Genomic DNA, 18,130 nt, shown 5'->3' with positions numbered 1-18,130 from the left:
GTGCCTGTTGACACTCACCAAAATTTCATCTAATAGTAGTGAAGTGAGACCCAATTCCTGCGGCCATTCCTATACCAGCTTTTCTTGGTGCTTCCTTCAGAAACAGGCTTGTCTATGCCAAATTAACACTCCATAAAATAAACATGAGAAGCAGAAATTATGCAGTGGTTTGCGTTATCAGAGTCTACAACAAATCTGCTGGCAGTGTTATCCCCACATCCCCAGGTACAGCAGTCTATATCCAGAAGTGTATCTCACAAAACAGGCTTGCCTTTTATTCCCCGAAATCATTTCATCTGCCAGCACCATCCCCACACTCCCATACTCAGTTCCTGTCCAGCAGCTCACACACTTGTTTCCCCTGCTGCATCCCCTCACAGCCTAACCTCCCTCAACAACCTGCCCAGTCCAAGGCCTCTACATAAATGCACCTGTCACACTCCAAATTTGCCTGTTGATATCCACATAACCTCACCTGCTTTTGTCATTCCCACACTCCCAGAAGGAGCTCTGTGGCACATGATTTTACATTTCCTAGTGAGTTCTGCATGCATCCAGTGCTCTTGGGGTCTCTCTGTACACCCAGACCTACCTGCAGAGGTTTTTCATTGCTCACAAGTGCTGCCTGTTGAGTTCCTCTTAATGTTGACACACAGTATTATTCTTTGAGGTCTTACCTAGTCTTGAGGCTACAACACTGGCTTGCTTTGGTCAGTTCTCACATAGCCAATACCATCTGGACCATCTCAATACCCCACGGTCTAACATTCTTGCTTGAATTTTTCATTGAATGTCTTTCCTGATAATGGTCATCATAAGGTTTCCCCACACATAACTGACTTCCTTACTGATGGGATGAAGTAACATGACCAAAAGCAACTTTGGAGAAAAGGGTTTATTTCAGCTTGTACTTTCCAACTCCAATCAAGAAGTGACGCTGAGCTGGGTGTTGGTGGCACATGCCTTTAATACCAGCACTTGGGAGGCACAGGCAGGCAGACCTCTGTGAGTTCAAGGCCATCCTGTTCTACAGAGTGAGTGCCAGGATAGGCTCCAAAGCTACACAGAGAAACAGTGTATCAAAAAAAAAAAACAAAAAAAAAGAAGATGTGACACTGAGTCCACAGCAGAAAGTTGGTCACTAGCTATCTAAACATGGGTCACTAAGCTTGCTGATTTCTATAACTCAATATAATATGAACAAGTTTGACTGGAAGTCTAGTTGGCTGGGCTCTGACACAGTAAACATGAATCAAGAAAATGTTCCACAGTATTCTCTGTAGGCCAATCAGATAATATTGATTTCTCAGTTCCGGTTCCCTTCTTCCCAATGACTCTAGTTTTTGTCAAGTTAGCAAATTAACAGTCAACACAATTGAGTACTTACCAAGTTCACATAAATTCCTCACTATTAAGCCATATGTTTCCTTTCTTGATTATCCCCTAGGTCTCAAACTTGTGATACCTAAAAATAAATAATTTTATAAGCCAACAGTCTTCAAAAATTCAAATATATGAAAATTTCAGTATCTTTGATACTACTAAAGACCCACCTGAAAAGGATCAGCACACACACTGCTCAAATGGTCCTAATGAAACAGCAGAAAGAATGATTTTATTTCTAATGGAATGTACTCAGACGTAGTGAAATCAATGCATCTGAGAATATTATTATTTTAGGGTACCTTGTTATTTAAGAATTAGTGTAGAAGTAGTGCAATGAACACTGACATATTATTGTAGGAGTATAATGCATTTACTAGATCATAAGAATAATTGTTTATCCATGACTACCAATAGAGATGGGTATACTAGTACAATAGAACGTATGGAAATTCAAATGAAAGAGGTCATATGAAATCAATATTATAGTATTGGTCATGGATATGTTTTTTTTCTACTAAGCATTTATTTTCATTGCAAGATAGTAGAAATCATATAAATCACAGGCCAGGCATGTCCCGCGCTAACCATCTCGCCAGCAAAAACGACACGGGGACACTCCTCAGGATCCTTCTGCAGTAAAGCTTTAATGCTACTTGAGAAGGAGAGCATCAGCTTACAGAGCGGAGACCCTGAACTCCCAAAAACCCCTCCTTATATAGGCTGGCAACCGTCGCCTCAGACTGTTACTTTTTGACTGGCTGAAGCTCATCGAACCATATGATGTCAGCTGATCGGACCATATGATGCACGGGAGGGGCGGAGACTAAGGGCTGGAAAGTTACAAAGTTACCTAGTGCGCATGCTCACAGCTTGTAACGGCTCCTTACATATGCACCAGCTTGTAACGGCTCCTAACATATCCCCCTTTTTTATTAATTAATGATAAGGCTTCATATTTTTACAAGCAAGTAGGTCACCCATACATTGAGGGATAGAGGCAGAGGTTGTACCTCCCAAATCATACAATAAGACTGTGTACGAGAGTCGCTCCTAGGCTGTTAGCTTGACCTGAAGCGCTCTCGACCTGTCCTCCGCCATTTTTCTGGGAAAGGGAAACTGGGGCAGGCAACCCTTATGCAGGACACCATGCCTCCCAGAGAAGCCTGCATATTAGGCAATTCTCTGTGCGATGCTTTGCTCGACATCCCTCATGGGCTGCTCAAGCCAGACACTCTACCCTGTGCAATGAACCTAGGCTCCGGGTGTGCAAGAGCTGTCTGGCCGGTGGCCTATTGCTTAAACATTGTTAACCAAATGTCAGTGGAAGCCCCTTGTTCCAAGGCTACAAGCGCTTGGGCGATCTTAGTTTGAGCCCTGAGCCTACAGACCAGCCAGAGAAGCAACACCAATCCGAAGCAAACGGCTGTGCCAGACATTCCCACCCCCACCCATTCTTTGAAGTAGGAAACAGCTGAGGTGACCCATGATGACAGTCCCTCCGTCAGTGATAGATCGATAGTGGCTCTCAATTCACGCAGCATCTGCTCAAATTCAAAGGTTCAATTCTGCAACATAAACTGAGAAAGGCTTTTAGACAAATTAGCTGCTTTGGTGAAATTATCATATTGGATGGAGGTAACACATAGGCCAGGGAGCTTCTGCTCACAGCCTCTGCTCAAATTCAAAGGTCAAATTGTTATTGACACATAGTCCTTGGTCAGCTACTGAGAAACAGAGACTTCCCTTAAGGGAAATAGTCCTATTTTCACAAAGCTCTGTTCATCCTCAGGCAGAAAAGCTAAGCCCAGCTCTCTATTGGTGGCAAAGAATCAGGGAAAAACCTGTGCATTATACGTCACCAGCATCAGAAGTGGGAACGTTGATGTGCTTCCCCAACGTGGTTCCCCCTGGACAGCTAGGGTCTTGATCATCATCAGTAACATCAGGAGGAGCAGCTTGCTCCCCCTTTCATGTGTCTGGTCTGCTGCATCCTTCTGCTCCATGACTGTCCTGGTAAGTCTTTCAGGGACCCAGAAAGGATTTTCTTCATTCTGTGGGAAAACACAAACAGCTCCCCTGGATCTTATTAAAATAGGATCCGGGCCTTTCCATTCATTGGTTAACACATCTTTCCATTTCACCAATTCTTTAGGTCGATATGGGTCTAAGCAATGTCGCTCTGCTGCGGTCTGATCATGCTCATCTGAGTTTAAAAAATTTATGGTGAAGAGCGCCACTGCTATGGCAACTCGTGGCACAGGGGGCAAATCCTTTATTATACCCCCTCTTTGTTTAATTAAGTATGATTTGAGCGTGCGATGTGCGTGCTCAATGATGCCTTGCCTTTGAGGGTTATATGGCAAGCCCGTAATACATGTGACTTGCATTTGTGCACAAAATTGTTTAAATTTCTGAGAAATATAAGCAGGTCCATTGTCAGTTTTTAAGTATTTAGGCTTTCCCCAGGCACTCCATGCCTCAAGACAGTGTTGAATTACATGGGAGGTCTTTTCTCCAGTGAGTGGTGTGGCATGGAGAACACCGGAGCAGGTGTCTATTGATACATGCATGTACTGGAGTTTCCCAAAGAAAGAAACATGAGTGACATCCATCTGCCATACTTGAAATGGTAAAATCCCTCTTGGATTTACTCCAGTATGACGGACAGGGAGAAACTGACAACAATTGTGACATTGAGTAACGATATCACGTGCCTCTTTCCTAGTAAGAGAGAAGTGCTTGCGTAGGGTCTCAGAAGTAACATGAAAGTTGTCATGGAAGGCCTTAGCGGCTTGCAGCGGGGGGACAAAAACTGCTGCAGTCAGCCTTGTGGCTTTATCTGCCAAATCATTTCCTTGGCTCATTGGGCCAGGAAGTCCTGAATGAGCCCTAATATGTGTAATATACATGGGAGCCTGTCTGGTTAACAAACAATCTTGTAATTTTTGGAATAGAGATGCCACTCTGCTAGTGGATCTAATGACTCCAGCCGTCTCCAGTAAATTTACAGCATTGACCACATAGGAGGAGTCAGAAACAATGTTAAGAGGACCTGGGAATTTTTGAAGAACATCTAATACCACTAAGCATTCTACCACCTGAGGGGAAGTCTCAGCATATTGCTGTGAGAACACCTGGGTACCCACAACATAGGCTCCCAGGCCAGTCTTGGAGCCATCTGTGTATACCACTAACCCGTCTTTTAATGGAGTAGGAGAGGTGATTCGGGGAAACACAATAGGATGAGATGCAGCAAAGTGCAACAAAGGGTGTCTAGGGTAATGATTATCAATTTTTCCCAAAAAGGTGGTGACAAATATGGCCCAATCATCAGAGGTGGCGGCCAAAGTCTTCACTAGAAGAGAGTTATAGGGAACAATTAAGGCCGCAGGATGTCTGCCAAAATGGCTGACAGCGGCCTTCAGGCCCTTAAGGGCAAGTTGAGCTATGGCAGCAGGGTACCAGTCAATGATCTTCTGAGGAGAGGCATGTGGGTGGATCCATAACAAGGGCCCATTTTGCCACAATACTGCAGTGGGCAATCTTTTTGTTTTAAATACACAAAGGGAGAAAGGCTGAAATAAATCAATGCGGTATAGTTGTGCTTCTTTAACGGCTTCTTCCACTAAACGGAGGGCCGTCTCCACAGCGGGAGTCAAAGACCTGGGGGAGGCAATATGGGTATTCCCTTTCAAAATATCAAACAGAGGTTTTAATTCCACAGAGGGGATCTTTAAAAACGGCCACAGTCAATTTATGTCTCCCAATAATTTTTGAAAATCATTCAAGGTATGTAAATCATCTCTATAAATCCTTAACTTCTGTGGGAGAATCTTATTTGGGAGCACCATGGAGCCCAGGAAGTGTCCAGTATCTGCAATTTGGACCTTCTCCGTAGCAATTTGGAGGCCCCAAAGTTGTAAATTTTTAAGCAGTAAAGGGTAAGCCTCTCGAAGAATCCTTAAATCCCTATGGCACATGAGCACATCATCCATATAATGGATCACAATTAAATTAAATTAAATTTCTCTTATTGATCTGAGAGCCTCCTGTACATATAATTGACATATGGTAAGGCTATTTGCCATGCCTTGATGTAACACCTTCCATTGGAATGGCTTTTCAGGGTCCATATGATTAATGGAGGGGACAGTGAATGCGAAACGCAGCCTGTCCAGAGGAAACAAAGTAATAGAGAAAAAACAATCTTTGATGTCTAATATTATTAAATTCCAATTTTGGGGTAATGCAGAAAGCATGGGAAGACCTCGTTGCACTGCCCCAAGGGAAGACATTTGCTCATTAATATTCCAAGGGGAGGTTCTATGTGCCCCAAAGCCAATTGTTCCACATCTAAAGTAAGGTTTTTTTTTTTCTGCCCTCAAAGACGGGAAAAGCAAGGTGCAGCTTTCTTTTTACCTTCTCATAGGGAGGGGGTGCTGAATGAGCAACCTGCGAGAGGGCTGTTTGAAGCTGCCGTCTTCGAGGTTTTTTGCTACTTTGTAAATGGTCATCCAGATAGTATCTTTCTTTCTCATCTTTAGCAGTCTCCACACCTAGCTCAACTTTTAAGACTTCATCTCCTGAGCTTTCAGAGTCATCAGAGCTATCAAGATTTAAAGCTTCAAGCTCATTTACAGGATCATCTAACAAATTACACACTCCCTTGTCATTAGACACCCCGGGAGGTCCTTTTTCCTTTTTCGTTGCCGTTTTGTTTTTTTGTACACACTCCCCTGTCATTAGACACCCCGGGAGGTCCTTTTTCCTTTTTTATGACCGGGCCTGCCCCACCTCTCACTACGTTCGGTTTCTGACATGTAATTCTGGACTTCTTCAAGATTGCTACAACAGTGAAAAAGATCAAGATGGCTCCAAGGACAAGTACAAAAGCCTCTACACTACCTCCCCAAGATGGCAACATTCCCAAGCCAAAGTCCAGAAAAGACATACCTCTCCGAATCCTACCTCCCTGCAGTTCTGAATCCTCCTTGTTGCCAAGGGGTCTCCGATGGTACTGACGATGATGAGGTCAATTTACTGGGTTTCGGCACCAGATGTCCCTCGCTAACCGTCTCACCAGCAAAAACGACACGGGGACACTTCTCAGGATCCTTCTGCAGTAAAGCTTTAATGCTACTTGAGAGGGAGAGCATCAGCTTACAGAGCGGAGACCCTGAACTCCCCAAAACCCCTCCTTATATAGGCTGGCAACCGTCGCCTCAGACTGTTACTTTTTGACTGGCTGAAGCTCGTCGGACCATATGACATCAGCTGATCGGACCATATGATGCACGGGAGGGGCGGAGACTAAGGGCTGGAAAGTTACAAAGTTACCTAGTGTGCATGCTCACAGCTTGTAACAGCTCCTTACACACGCACCAGCTTGTAATGGCTCCTAACACAGGCAAAGTTCTTCTTGCCTAGCAAATGTCCACATGAACCTGTCAACTTTTAAGTATAGATTATATCTCAATAGAAAGACAGGGTAATATGGCAGTTACCCAGCAACCAATACTGTAAACTACGGTAGATACAAAGTCTTATATAAATTAATTGCCAGTATAAAAAAAGGCAACTGCTTCAGCTAAGAAGGTACAAAAATGTGTCACTTCCATAAATATAACAAGATGCTAACTGAAGAAATACGTAACAGACTGTTTTCCTATATGTTTGAATATGCAAACTAAGACATCTGTGGCACCTTACACAAAAGTAAGAACAAGACACACAGCCCCTCCCAGCCCCTCCCAGCCCCTCTCCCCTCCCCCACATGGATTTCCCAAACACAACAAATTCTAGGGTTGCAGGGACAGGATGCCAAGAGGAGCAATAAGACAGTGCACGCCAACTTGCTAGACAAAGAAAGAGCCTGAATGACAGTTGTAAAGCATCAGGCGTCAGACAGAAAATTGTCAAAAACAGCTGTTGTTGGGTAGTGATTGATAGTGTTTTTATTGTGATGGCTGCGACGCTGAGACAGTCGCCGGGCTGCGGAGAAAGCCCATTGCTGGCGCACATGAACACACACAGACAACGGGAAGTCATTTAACAGATGGCAAGGAGCACTCAGCCACAGTATCTTCAAAAAGACAACATTCTACATTTAATGAACTTGCAGGGAAAGCAAAGCCTGCCCCCTCCAAAAGAATCATTTTTATATTTATATTATATATTTATATATATTATATATTTCAAGGAAGATGAGCAAGAGAAGACAAAATAAAAACAGGAATTATGTAACTATGTAACTAGTCATCGGAACTAAAGGTTTGTGCTGTCCGTGGATCATCACACAGTGTTAAAAATATTCGGGGAGACTTTAGACAAATGAGTCATCATGGATCCTTCTCTGGTCTATGCCATATATATATTTTCTAAAAGGCTTAAAGAAGAGTGGGATTGCTTTGTTAAAATCCTTTTACGATGAAATCACAAGTGCTACATCTGAGTATTGTGAGGGCCTTGAAGTCTGTCCTCTGGAGAGTTTTCTGTAACCCTGTAATAAATATGGCATTGAGTCTGTGGCAGCTAGGTTATCAGTCTACACCACCTAAAACTGACAGACATGCTTTTATTGCTTGGGTGTAGGGAGCAGTTTTCTATCATTTGGCCACTTAGTATACACTTGATATGTGGCCAAAAGTTTACAAGATGTGCCAATGAATATTTCACCCATGAACCTCAATATTCATAGATTATTCCTGATTTAGAAAAGGTCAAAGGTGTTAAATCTTACTAAAACTGTACATTGCTCTATGCAATTTTATCTCTTAAATTAAGTTGAAAAATTATTTCCAAAGACTGAGTCTATGCCCTCATTTATTTGCTGTAGCCCAGCATACTCTAAGGGCACACTGACACCCCTGAAAATAGAGGTTTACAATAGAAATACTGATAGGCCTCTAGCTACTAAATGGAGGCCCCGAGCAGACTCCCCGAAGCCACATCAGTACTTGATTAAAGTGTAACAAACAGGGTTCGTCTTTGAGCTTTATCATATCCAAGCCAGCTTAAATCCTAAACATGAGTTAGACTTTGGCTGTTAGGTTTATTATTTGAAAACTCATCTTGATTTCACTCACACATTTCTGTTTTTTTTTTTTTTTAGAAAAATGCTTATGTTGCAGGTTGGCTTTTTGCAGACTAATGACTCCATTGAGAAGTATTTGAGGACTTGATCAAATGGGACTCAGCAGTGCCTATACTTGCCTAAATGTGCTCCAGCTCTCTCAGCTAGGATGCCTTCCTCCTAGGGCTGCAGGCAGAATCCAGCCAGCATTACAGCTGCTTTCAAGGCTCTTCCCAGCCAGTTTTATGAAAAGATGATCAGGTGAAGTTTTGGGTGGTCAATTACACACACACACACACACACACACACACACACACACACACACACAAATATGAAAAACAGACAAGATAAAATGAAATGTAAAAAACTCAACCCCCTAGGAGATCATGGAAATGGAAATAGCACACACACCATGGGGAGTCTCAGTTACAATCCTCTAAGCTCAAGCCTGGGGACAGTTAGTGAAGATGCACGTGAGTCTCTGAGCTCTTCAGAAGGGGCTTCATTTCCATGAGCTGTGAGTTCCATCCATTTTAGCACAAGGTATGGAAGAGAGTCTTAGACCCACAAAGGAAGAAACATTTGGGGAACATAATTAGTGGTAAACAGAGAATGAATTCTCCCTCAGTAGTGTGTACTTGACATTAATGCCGATGATAATTCACCTGACTTACAGAAAAGTCATTTTAACAGAGAGATGAAAGTCTGAAATAGCGAGAGGAAAACATACTGAAGCCATGACAATCTTGACACCAACATGAAATTAGAATGGGAAACTAACATGATGGGTTCAAAGCTTTTGGGGAACTTTTGTGTCAGATTTCACTTTCTCACTGCCTCCAGGTCTTTTTCTTCTAACAAGTTTATGAGCTGGGAGAAGCTGTCTTTCAGTGCGTTCATGTCATCTAACGAGCAGGGCTGCAGAATCCAGCGTTTTCCACGTGCAAGTGGTTCAAGTTCAAAATATTTTTTGATCTCTTGTACTGAGTGAGTTGCCGGCTGGTCTTGATGATTGGCCAATATTAAAATGGGTAAAGTGCATAACTGTGGGTGCTGAAGAGCTGAGTGAAGTTCATTTCTAGCCGTTTCTAAATCATCCTCTGAAGAGGCACTGTCTAATACGAATATTACTCCTTGAGATCCTTGGTAGTATCCGCTCCAGTATTTCCTGATATTATCAGCTCCTCCAAGTTCTTTTACATTCAAGATGGTATTCTGGAATGGCACTGCCTTTATACTAAAATCTGTGGTTGACACAACGTTGTCCGCGCTTTCGCTGCAGAGCCTGGACAATAGGCTGCTCTTCCCAGAGCCTGTGAGACCTATGCAAACCTAATCATATTCAGGGCATGCAGGCGGTGGTCCCTTGCAGCAACGTGCTTGAAAACACAGATAATCCATGTACAGAAACGCCTCAGTTATCCAGAGATCAGACATCTGGCAGCCTAAAGCATCCAGAATGGCTCGGAACCCGGAAAAAAAAAAAAAAAGCAGCGTCTCGGGCTGTGAACAATAAGCTTCTGAAAAAGCCAGTAACAGCGAAAATCGCCAAGAGCAGCCTGGTCATGGATATTTTTGTAAAAGAGCATGCATGGATGACTGGTTACAGCAGTACACAGATAGAAATGCACAGTAATGCAATATGAGAGCAGGTCTCAAGATCTACAATATCAGTAATCTTGGAAGTATTAGGTAGAAGCACACAAGGATACACTACAATGTCACTAAACATCAAAAAAACTAACAAATTATTTTTATCTAGACCTCAAACACTAGACAGTGACATCTTTGCAAATGCTGATGTATTACAACTGCAGCAGAAACTAATGTGTGTTAACCACAATATACATGGAATTACTCATACAGATCTGAACATGCCTGAAATAGAATATCAGTGCACACATTTTTATTTTATTTGGTTTTTTGAGACAGGTTTTCTCTGTGTAGCTTTGGAGCCTATCCAGGCACTTGCTCTGGAGACCAGGCTGGCCTGGAACTCACAGAGATCACCTGCCTCTGCCTCCTGAGTGCTGGGATTAAAGGCATGTGCCACCATTGCCCAGCCAGTGCACACATTTTTAAGGGTAGACTTGTGCATTCTTCTCTGGGAGGTAGGGAGGTTGACTGTAGCTATTCACCTCTACATCTACTCCTCTAAATCCAAATCACAGACTCATCCCCCATTGCTCCTGAAGAACACCTCATGTAGCCTTCCTTCGCCTGGTCCTATCTGCAGTTGATCATACATGTATTCTCCTCCAACCCCCCCCCCCAACTCACTGCTCTTTATCAGTCCCCAACATCAGAAGGCATTACCTAGACACCCATAGGACACTCAGGCCAGGGAAGTAGGCTGACTGTAGATCTTCAACACTCCCTCAGCTCCTCCAAATATAATCCCGCAGTCCTATCTCCATCTCTGTAGCAAACCTTATGCTGTGGCTTCTCCTTGCCCTATTCTTCCATTCCCAGTGGACTAAACAGTTCCTAGTACAACACACTGCTTTTCTTTTTCCTTTGGACCCTCTCATCCAACCCTAGTCCATTCATTTTCCCAAATATCAACTACCAATACCAGAAGACCCAAGTAGTCAACCTATCAGAGTTCCAGAAGAATTTTATACAGGATACACACAACCAGTATGCTCTTCTAAGAGCCCGAAAGGGTAACAGAAACCAAGGAACAAAACTTATAAGCAAGACCAGATATCAGCACCTAGAATTACACTCTTCCTAATCCCCAGATGACTAGACATCAGCATTAAAACACAACCATTAACAGCTAGGACAATATAGCTCCATAAAAGCCCTGAAAGCCTACCACAGCAGGCCCTGGGTCTTCCAATATAGTTGATGATAATGGACTAAACTCCTGGTATCATAAGCTTTTCCCAATCAAACATTTTCCTTTATAAGAGGTGCCATTGCCATGATGTCTCTTCACAGCAATAGAAAAGCCAACTAAGACTGTTAGGTTTATCTGAGGGTGTTTTGTTATTGATCTAATTATTTGAAGTAAGAAGACCCACTGTAAATTCAGATATTTGTAGGTAGAAAGATTCACTATAAATAGGATGGATGAGATTCTTTGAAGCTTATTAGACAAAGTTCATACTCAATGAATGGGGCTATAACTAAATCTAGGAGTATAGAGATGACAAGAGTGTAGTTTTTGAGTGAGATGGCCCCATAGATTCATTGTTTGACTACTTTGTCCCCAGGTGGTGAAATTTTTGGTGGAGGCTTGGGAAGAATGGCCTTTTGGAGAAGTTCTGTCCCTATGGGTAGGGGTTGAGGTTTCTTAAGACTCCCTTGTGGACCGGTGGAAACACATGATTGAAAGCTTTTCCAGGAAGTTAGTTCCCAGAGGCAAGAAGGGGAGGATGGTGATGACTCTTTTGGCTGAGATTCTTTAGATCAGTCTAAGCAAATCATATGAGGCTTGACCCACTGAGAGGTCAGGAGAGTCAATTAAGGAAATTGTAGCATCACCTGCAGTGGAGAAGATAGACTTGAAGTGCTCATGAAGATAGGCTGGGGCTTGACACAAACCACAAGGTATGATGGGAGTTCCTGAAGAGAGCTGAAGAAGGGATTCTGGTGAAGGAACTTTTTCACTTGCAGAGGAGAATCCAGTGTATTAGACATCCAAGACCAGGGTATGAGGACCAAAGGCAGCCACAGGTTTAGGTTGAACCTGCCTTGACTGAGCCTATAAGGTAGCCTGCTTGCATTATTGATGGTAGCTATAAAATTACTCAAGCACTTCATAGCTTAGAACATCATGAGCTTCCTGTAATCCCACAGCTCCTTTGGGCCCTCATTCCTTTTGTGAACCCATTCCCTGATGCTTTCCTCTGGATGAGAACCTTCCTCCTAGAGCTCAGTTTTTATCCTTGCCTTCTGGCTTCTATAAAAGTTCTGGTACCAGGCACGGAATCTCTCTACTGGCTTATGTAGAACCCTTGAACCCAGCTGAGTGTAATGACAACCCACTGAATGGCTTGGTCCTCATTCAATCCTCCCTGAGTCCTGAAGATGCCCATGACTACAGGCTGCAATGACATTTTCCTTTTCTCTCAGCCATGGCAACCTGCTTTCATACCTTCTTATTCCCCCGTGGGATGCCTCTTAGGAAACTTCCAACATCTCCAACTGACACCCAACCTGAAGGGCCCTAAATTTATTCAGTTTTGCAATAAAATTTGGCTTCAATACCCCTAAGATAATCAATCCAAAGGGCTACATAATGACACCTTAGATTCTAGAATTATTTGGGATGGTTACAAATACTGTTAGTGATCGAGCAAATGGAAAGAGTCCCCATTCCCTATTTCTCTGTGCCTAGCTCTGTTTGTTTTTTGTCTAGTCTGCACCAACACACCGTAAATATTCTGTCTTTTAAGTAACCATAGATGGATCTGTAAGTTTGTTGCAAAGTGGGAGCTAGGTGGGAGACCTAGCAAGCAGGGGAGAAAGCAAAGGAGTAAGCCACAACAACATGTACTCACTCTGCACACACTCTTCACTAGCGGGTGCATCTTTCAACTCCTTCCAGCAGCATCCTTTGTCTATATCCAGGACTCAAAAATTTCCTGTCTCCAGGCCTTCCTTGTTTTCAGCTTACTAGATGCAGTTATACAGGGATTCAAGTATCCTTGAGTATGAGTGGCATTAGACTATTGATTTATGCTGTCCCACTTGAATTAAAATCTTGCTCTAGTGTTAGATTGAGATTTCCTCTTCTCTAGACCCAAGCATGCTGTTTAAAGTTTTCTTTCGAAATCTCTGTCCCTTATCAGGTGAGTCATCTGCTTTGTGACAGAGAAAGGAGAGCAAAACAAAATGAAGGGATGGGCTATTCCAATAAAGATATTGCTACTCATCTCATGCTCTTGGTTTTGGTTTAAGTCTAAAACTTTTGCTAAAGTATAAATCTAATCTCAAGATTTGTAAAACTATTGTGTAAACTTCCCGTACCTCAGGATTTGTAAGCATATTGGGTTTGATTATAACCCTGTAAATCTGTACAAAGGGTTAATTTAAAATTCATAACACCAGGAATGATAGTTAAAAATCTATATATAGGTAAGCTTAAAGGAAACATGTGGCATGCTACCACCTTAGCTAGTGTTGTCCACAGAGATGGCTGTAGCCACATGGCCTACAGCCATCTTTCCTAGGGTTGGAAAGGATGGACTTTGCCATATGACCTCACTCCCATCTTGATAAAACTGACCAAATAACATAAGTCATCCAAGGCAAAACAACTCCTAGTTGTGAGGCCCAAAGCAGATGATTCTTCCACTATTTTCAATCACACTAACAACCCTCAACACAAGTCCCTTCTCTTCCTTTCTAGCCTCTCTGGTTTCTCTTTCTTCCCTGTCAGCAACAGGTTTCCCATCCAGTAATGAAATTACAATACACCACTGGGCATTGTTGCTAGGGATCACTTTGTAATTTGCCTCCTGGGTGGCCACCCTTAAAGAGGTGAATTATGAAAAAATCCAAGACAAACATGACCCAACTCAATTCTTAGACCGCCTCATGAAGGCCCTCTTCCAATACACCAATCTGTATCCTGAGACCCCCAGATGGAAAGTAATTCCTTATCACCTACTTTCCCCAGAATTTGCAAGATATTAGGGCCAAAATTAAACATTTGGAAAAAGATTCCAGACTCCACATGTGGAATTCTTTTCAATGGCCTTTATGGTATACCATAGGAGAGATAAACAAAACAAAACAAAAGTACCTGATGCTTGCAAAGGCCTTTTGACTGGCCATAGCAACTGCTCAGACTCCCTGGCCACCCAAAGCCAGAGAATCTCTGGGACCCTGTTTCAAATGCAATCAGGAGGGTTACTTGGCCCAGGCCTGTCTGATCCCTCATAAACCACTCAGACCATGTCCAAGGAGCCATCGAGAAGGGCATTGGGGTGCTGGTTGCCCATATGTCCCTTGTGGTGTTGGGACATCAAGCCTAGGTGGTCCTTTAACTGACCTATTAGATCTGGCCATGGATAGCTGAAGGGGCCAGGCCATGTCTCATTGGGAGCCTCAGGTAGACATCACAATAACAGGATGTTCTGTCTCTCTCCTTTTGAACACTGGATCCACCTGTTTAGTTCTGACAGAGTTTTGGGGACCCATATCTTATTGTTCTGCTGTTGTCAGTATAGGATTACAGTTTTAACAGCCTCATCAAAACTCACCAAATATATCACCTATTGGGAGTCATATAGCTTGGGATGAACATTTAGGGCAAACTTGGCAAGCCACATAGTTATAGAACTGTCTTTTGATTATGAATGGCTTCTAGAAGCATGAGCACGCAGAAGGAACAACATGACCCAGATGCCAATCCTTTGTTCCAACCACAAGCCCACTTACCTAAGCAAACCACCTGGGTCACACCACTTACCTAAGCAACCCTCCTTCTTCCCACCACTCATCTAGGTAACGCTCCTTCTCCCCACCACCCATGAAATTTGTACCCTGTCAACATCCTCTTTCTATAGTTTTCTAACATCCTGCTTAAACTAACACCTGGCTCTTGGCCTCCCCCCCTTTACCACATACTACTGAGTATATAAGCTAGCCTTGAAAAAATAAAATTTGCCAATTGATCAGAATCCTGTCTTGTGGTCCTTCTCTCTAGTCTCTTGTCCCCATCCCCCTCCCTGGACATTTTGCTCTAGGTTGCTGTCCCACGGATCGGGACAACTACAATCACCCAGGCTCAATACACACTCTCTCTCCATAGCCTTTTACCTCTAACATTTTAAGAAAAATTTCGGTGCTCTTTGAGCTGCCCACCTTATGGGCATACACCCTATAGTGTCCTTTAGGGCTCCACCATGTTTGCAATTCTACTTGCTAAGACACTTATACTCCTCCAGCTATTACTATGTTACTATGGAGCTCCTGGCTTTGCTTACTTTTACTATGAACATGACACAGGTATACCAGGATATCTATCCCTCCAGAGCTATAGATATGCCTTTGCTTCTGATTGGTAAGACACCTTTCCCTTCTGAGCTGTAGGTATTCCTTTGTCTTCTTCCCAAATGTGTACACCTACTTTAACAAGGTCATACCTCATAATATTGTTACTCCCTATGGATCAAGCATTCAAAAATATAAGTATATGGGGGCCATATCTATGCAAACAACCACAATGGTCATGTCTAGCATATGAATAATGATTCCAGAGCAAGACCATGGTGTGTAAAGTTACCACAGGTAGGCTTGGTCATGACAATGAAATCAATTGCAATATAGGTGAAATTAGAACTATCTGTGAATGGATGGCATTGGCAAGTAAAGTAATGTGGAGATGTCAAGAAAATGGATATGACAATCTGGTCATCCAGAGGTAGGCCTGGTAGTGTTAAAATAGCAGGAATTGGCTTGGCACTGGGACTGTCAAAAGGGAATTCCAGCAGATAAACTGTGTGATCTGAGCAGGGCCTGTGAATAGGGTATTTCTCTGGAAGACAAGGTTCAGGCTTTCTGGAAAAGTAAACCCTTTGCCTGATCTGCGCACACTTAGTTAGGCCTCTTAGCATGGAAATTGCAAATGCACAATCGTCAATATGGGCAATCATGAGGAAATCCAGTGAAGGAGATCTGTGCCTGGAGTCAGGCATGGAAGGGTGGACATTACACCATCAGACAAAGGCCCGTGGATCTCACCAGGCAAAGCTGGGAGATGGTATGTTCATTAGAGAGATACTTGGAAGAATAAGAATGGCACAGGCAACCTGGGGTTTAGGAGAACTAAACTGCAAACATATGTACAGGAACTGTGTAATGGATCCTAGGTCTGAGAATGCGTGTGTGGTGTTAGCAGAAGGGATTCAAGGAAGATCTCCAGGAAAAGATGGTTTAGAGTCTGTATCCAAAATTAGGCTTGGAAAGCATGGATGACACAAATAGGTATAGTTCAAATAGAATTCAACAGAGACAGCCAGTGGAGTATCTGTGTAATAAGATCTAGGCAGGCTCAATAGGTGTGGCTATGGCAGGAAGGGTTCTGGGGATCACACCCTGAAAAGATCATGTGTGAGCTATGTATCTCATGCTATTCTTTTTAAGTGGATATGCCACAGGTGGGCTTAATTGTATGGAGAGGGTGGTGCTCACCAGAGAAAGCCAGAGCAGAAAGTTATATTCCATTATTAAAGGAAATTAGGTCAGCAATCAAGGAAGCAACCTAGAACAAGAATGGATGTGTAGACCATGGAGGACCTGTACTTAACTTGCTCATCCCTGAGAGTAAATCAACATGCTTTATTTTTACAACTCTAGATGACCTATCCATGTATAGCACTATGCACAGTGCCCTGGACCCTCCAAGATAAATCATTAATAAATAAAATGCTTTATAGGCTTTACTATAGCCAATTAGACAAAGGTATTTTCCCAGTTGAGATTCCCTCTTTTCAAAGGACTCTAGACAGATAATTTTAGACGTGGGTAAAGCTAACAAGAATATAAACAGAACAGTCAGGTTCCACTCTTCTTCCCAGATGACTCTAGATTTTGTCAAACTAAAAACAACAACAGCAACAAAATAACCAACACAACCAGGTCCATATAAAGCTAGATAAAGAATGTGGCAGCATGGTACTTGTGGTACTAAATTTTCAGAAACAGTAGATACAAATATTATAGGGTACTAGAACTCTGAATGACAATTTGAGGTAATGACTAGATGACAAGTACCAGGCTGCTGAATTCAGGCTTTAGGTATTTTTGTGTCAACTCTTCCCTTGCTTTGGCCCCTTTCCTCTCTTCTGTATTGGTAATATTTGCTCTGTAACACTTATGTTAGAAATATGTGAGTGATTTTTGATTGCCCAAAATCAAAATTGTCTTACAGTTGAAAACCTCCCTGAGTGCCAAAGGAGATTTTAGAAACGGTGTAATCTTGAGACTGTTAAACATGAGAATTTTAGATATTGTGTCAACTATTTATTTAATGGTCTCCATTCTCTGGAGACAAAGGAATAAAAGTGGCATGTTTGTAGTAATGAGATTGGCCAGTGGGAATACATGTTTGCCATCATCTCAATGTGGGTTTCAATGCATTGATAACAGAATCAAAGCAAAGCAAGCTGGATAAACTGTCCACTGATTTTAAACCACATTTTACATCAGAGCACACTGGACAAGCCTGTTCTTTGGGATTTTCATAAACATAATGAAAGAAGAAGCCCACTGCCAGTGATACATCACATCCTTTCTACTCTTTGAAATCCATACACATTGTCTGCAGTGCTAACACTATGAAGTCCAGTTCTGCTGCAATAGACAAAAAGACTTGCCTGTCATCACACAAGAATGTGTTTCCTTTCGTGTGTTGAAGTGTCAGCTTCCTTATAAAATTATTTGAACTGATACTGTTTGTGTAGATTTTTATAACACATTTCATGAGGCTTTTTGGATACTACTGATTATTGAAAATATCTGAAAACATGATCATGACCTTCAAATTTTAGGATTTGAAAACATGTAAGTAAATGAACATATTAGACAGATAGATGAGGAAGTAATTTAGATACACACAGAGAATCAAGTTAATGTTTCATTTAGTATTAGTTGATGAGTACATGAGACTTATTTTCAAGAACCTTCTGACAGATGTTGCAAATGCAGGAGCCC

At 42.4% G+C, this 18,130-nt stretch overlaps 1 pseudogene; it reads right to left on the bottom strand.

The window, feature by feature from the left end:
- Positions 1-9,280: 9,280 nt before the first annotated feature.
- On the bottom strand, positions 9,281-9,939 carry LOC100751017 (annotated as a pseudogene).
- Between the last annotated feature and the right edge of the window lie 8,191 nt (positions 9,940-18,130).

The sequence above is a fragment of the Cricetulus griseus genome, chromosome X (assembly GCF_003668045.3).
Source record: "Cricetulus griseus strain 17A/GY chromosome X, alternate assembly CriGri-PICRH-1.0, whole genome shotgun sequence".
Taxonomy (NCBI): domain Eukaryota; kingdom Metazoa; phylum Chordata; class Mammalia; order Rodentia; family Cricetidae; genus Cricetulus; species Cricetulus griseus.
The sequence above is the reverse complement of the archived record's forward strand: the minus strand, read 5'-3'. Positions and strand labels throughout refer to the sequence as shown.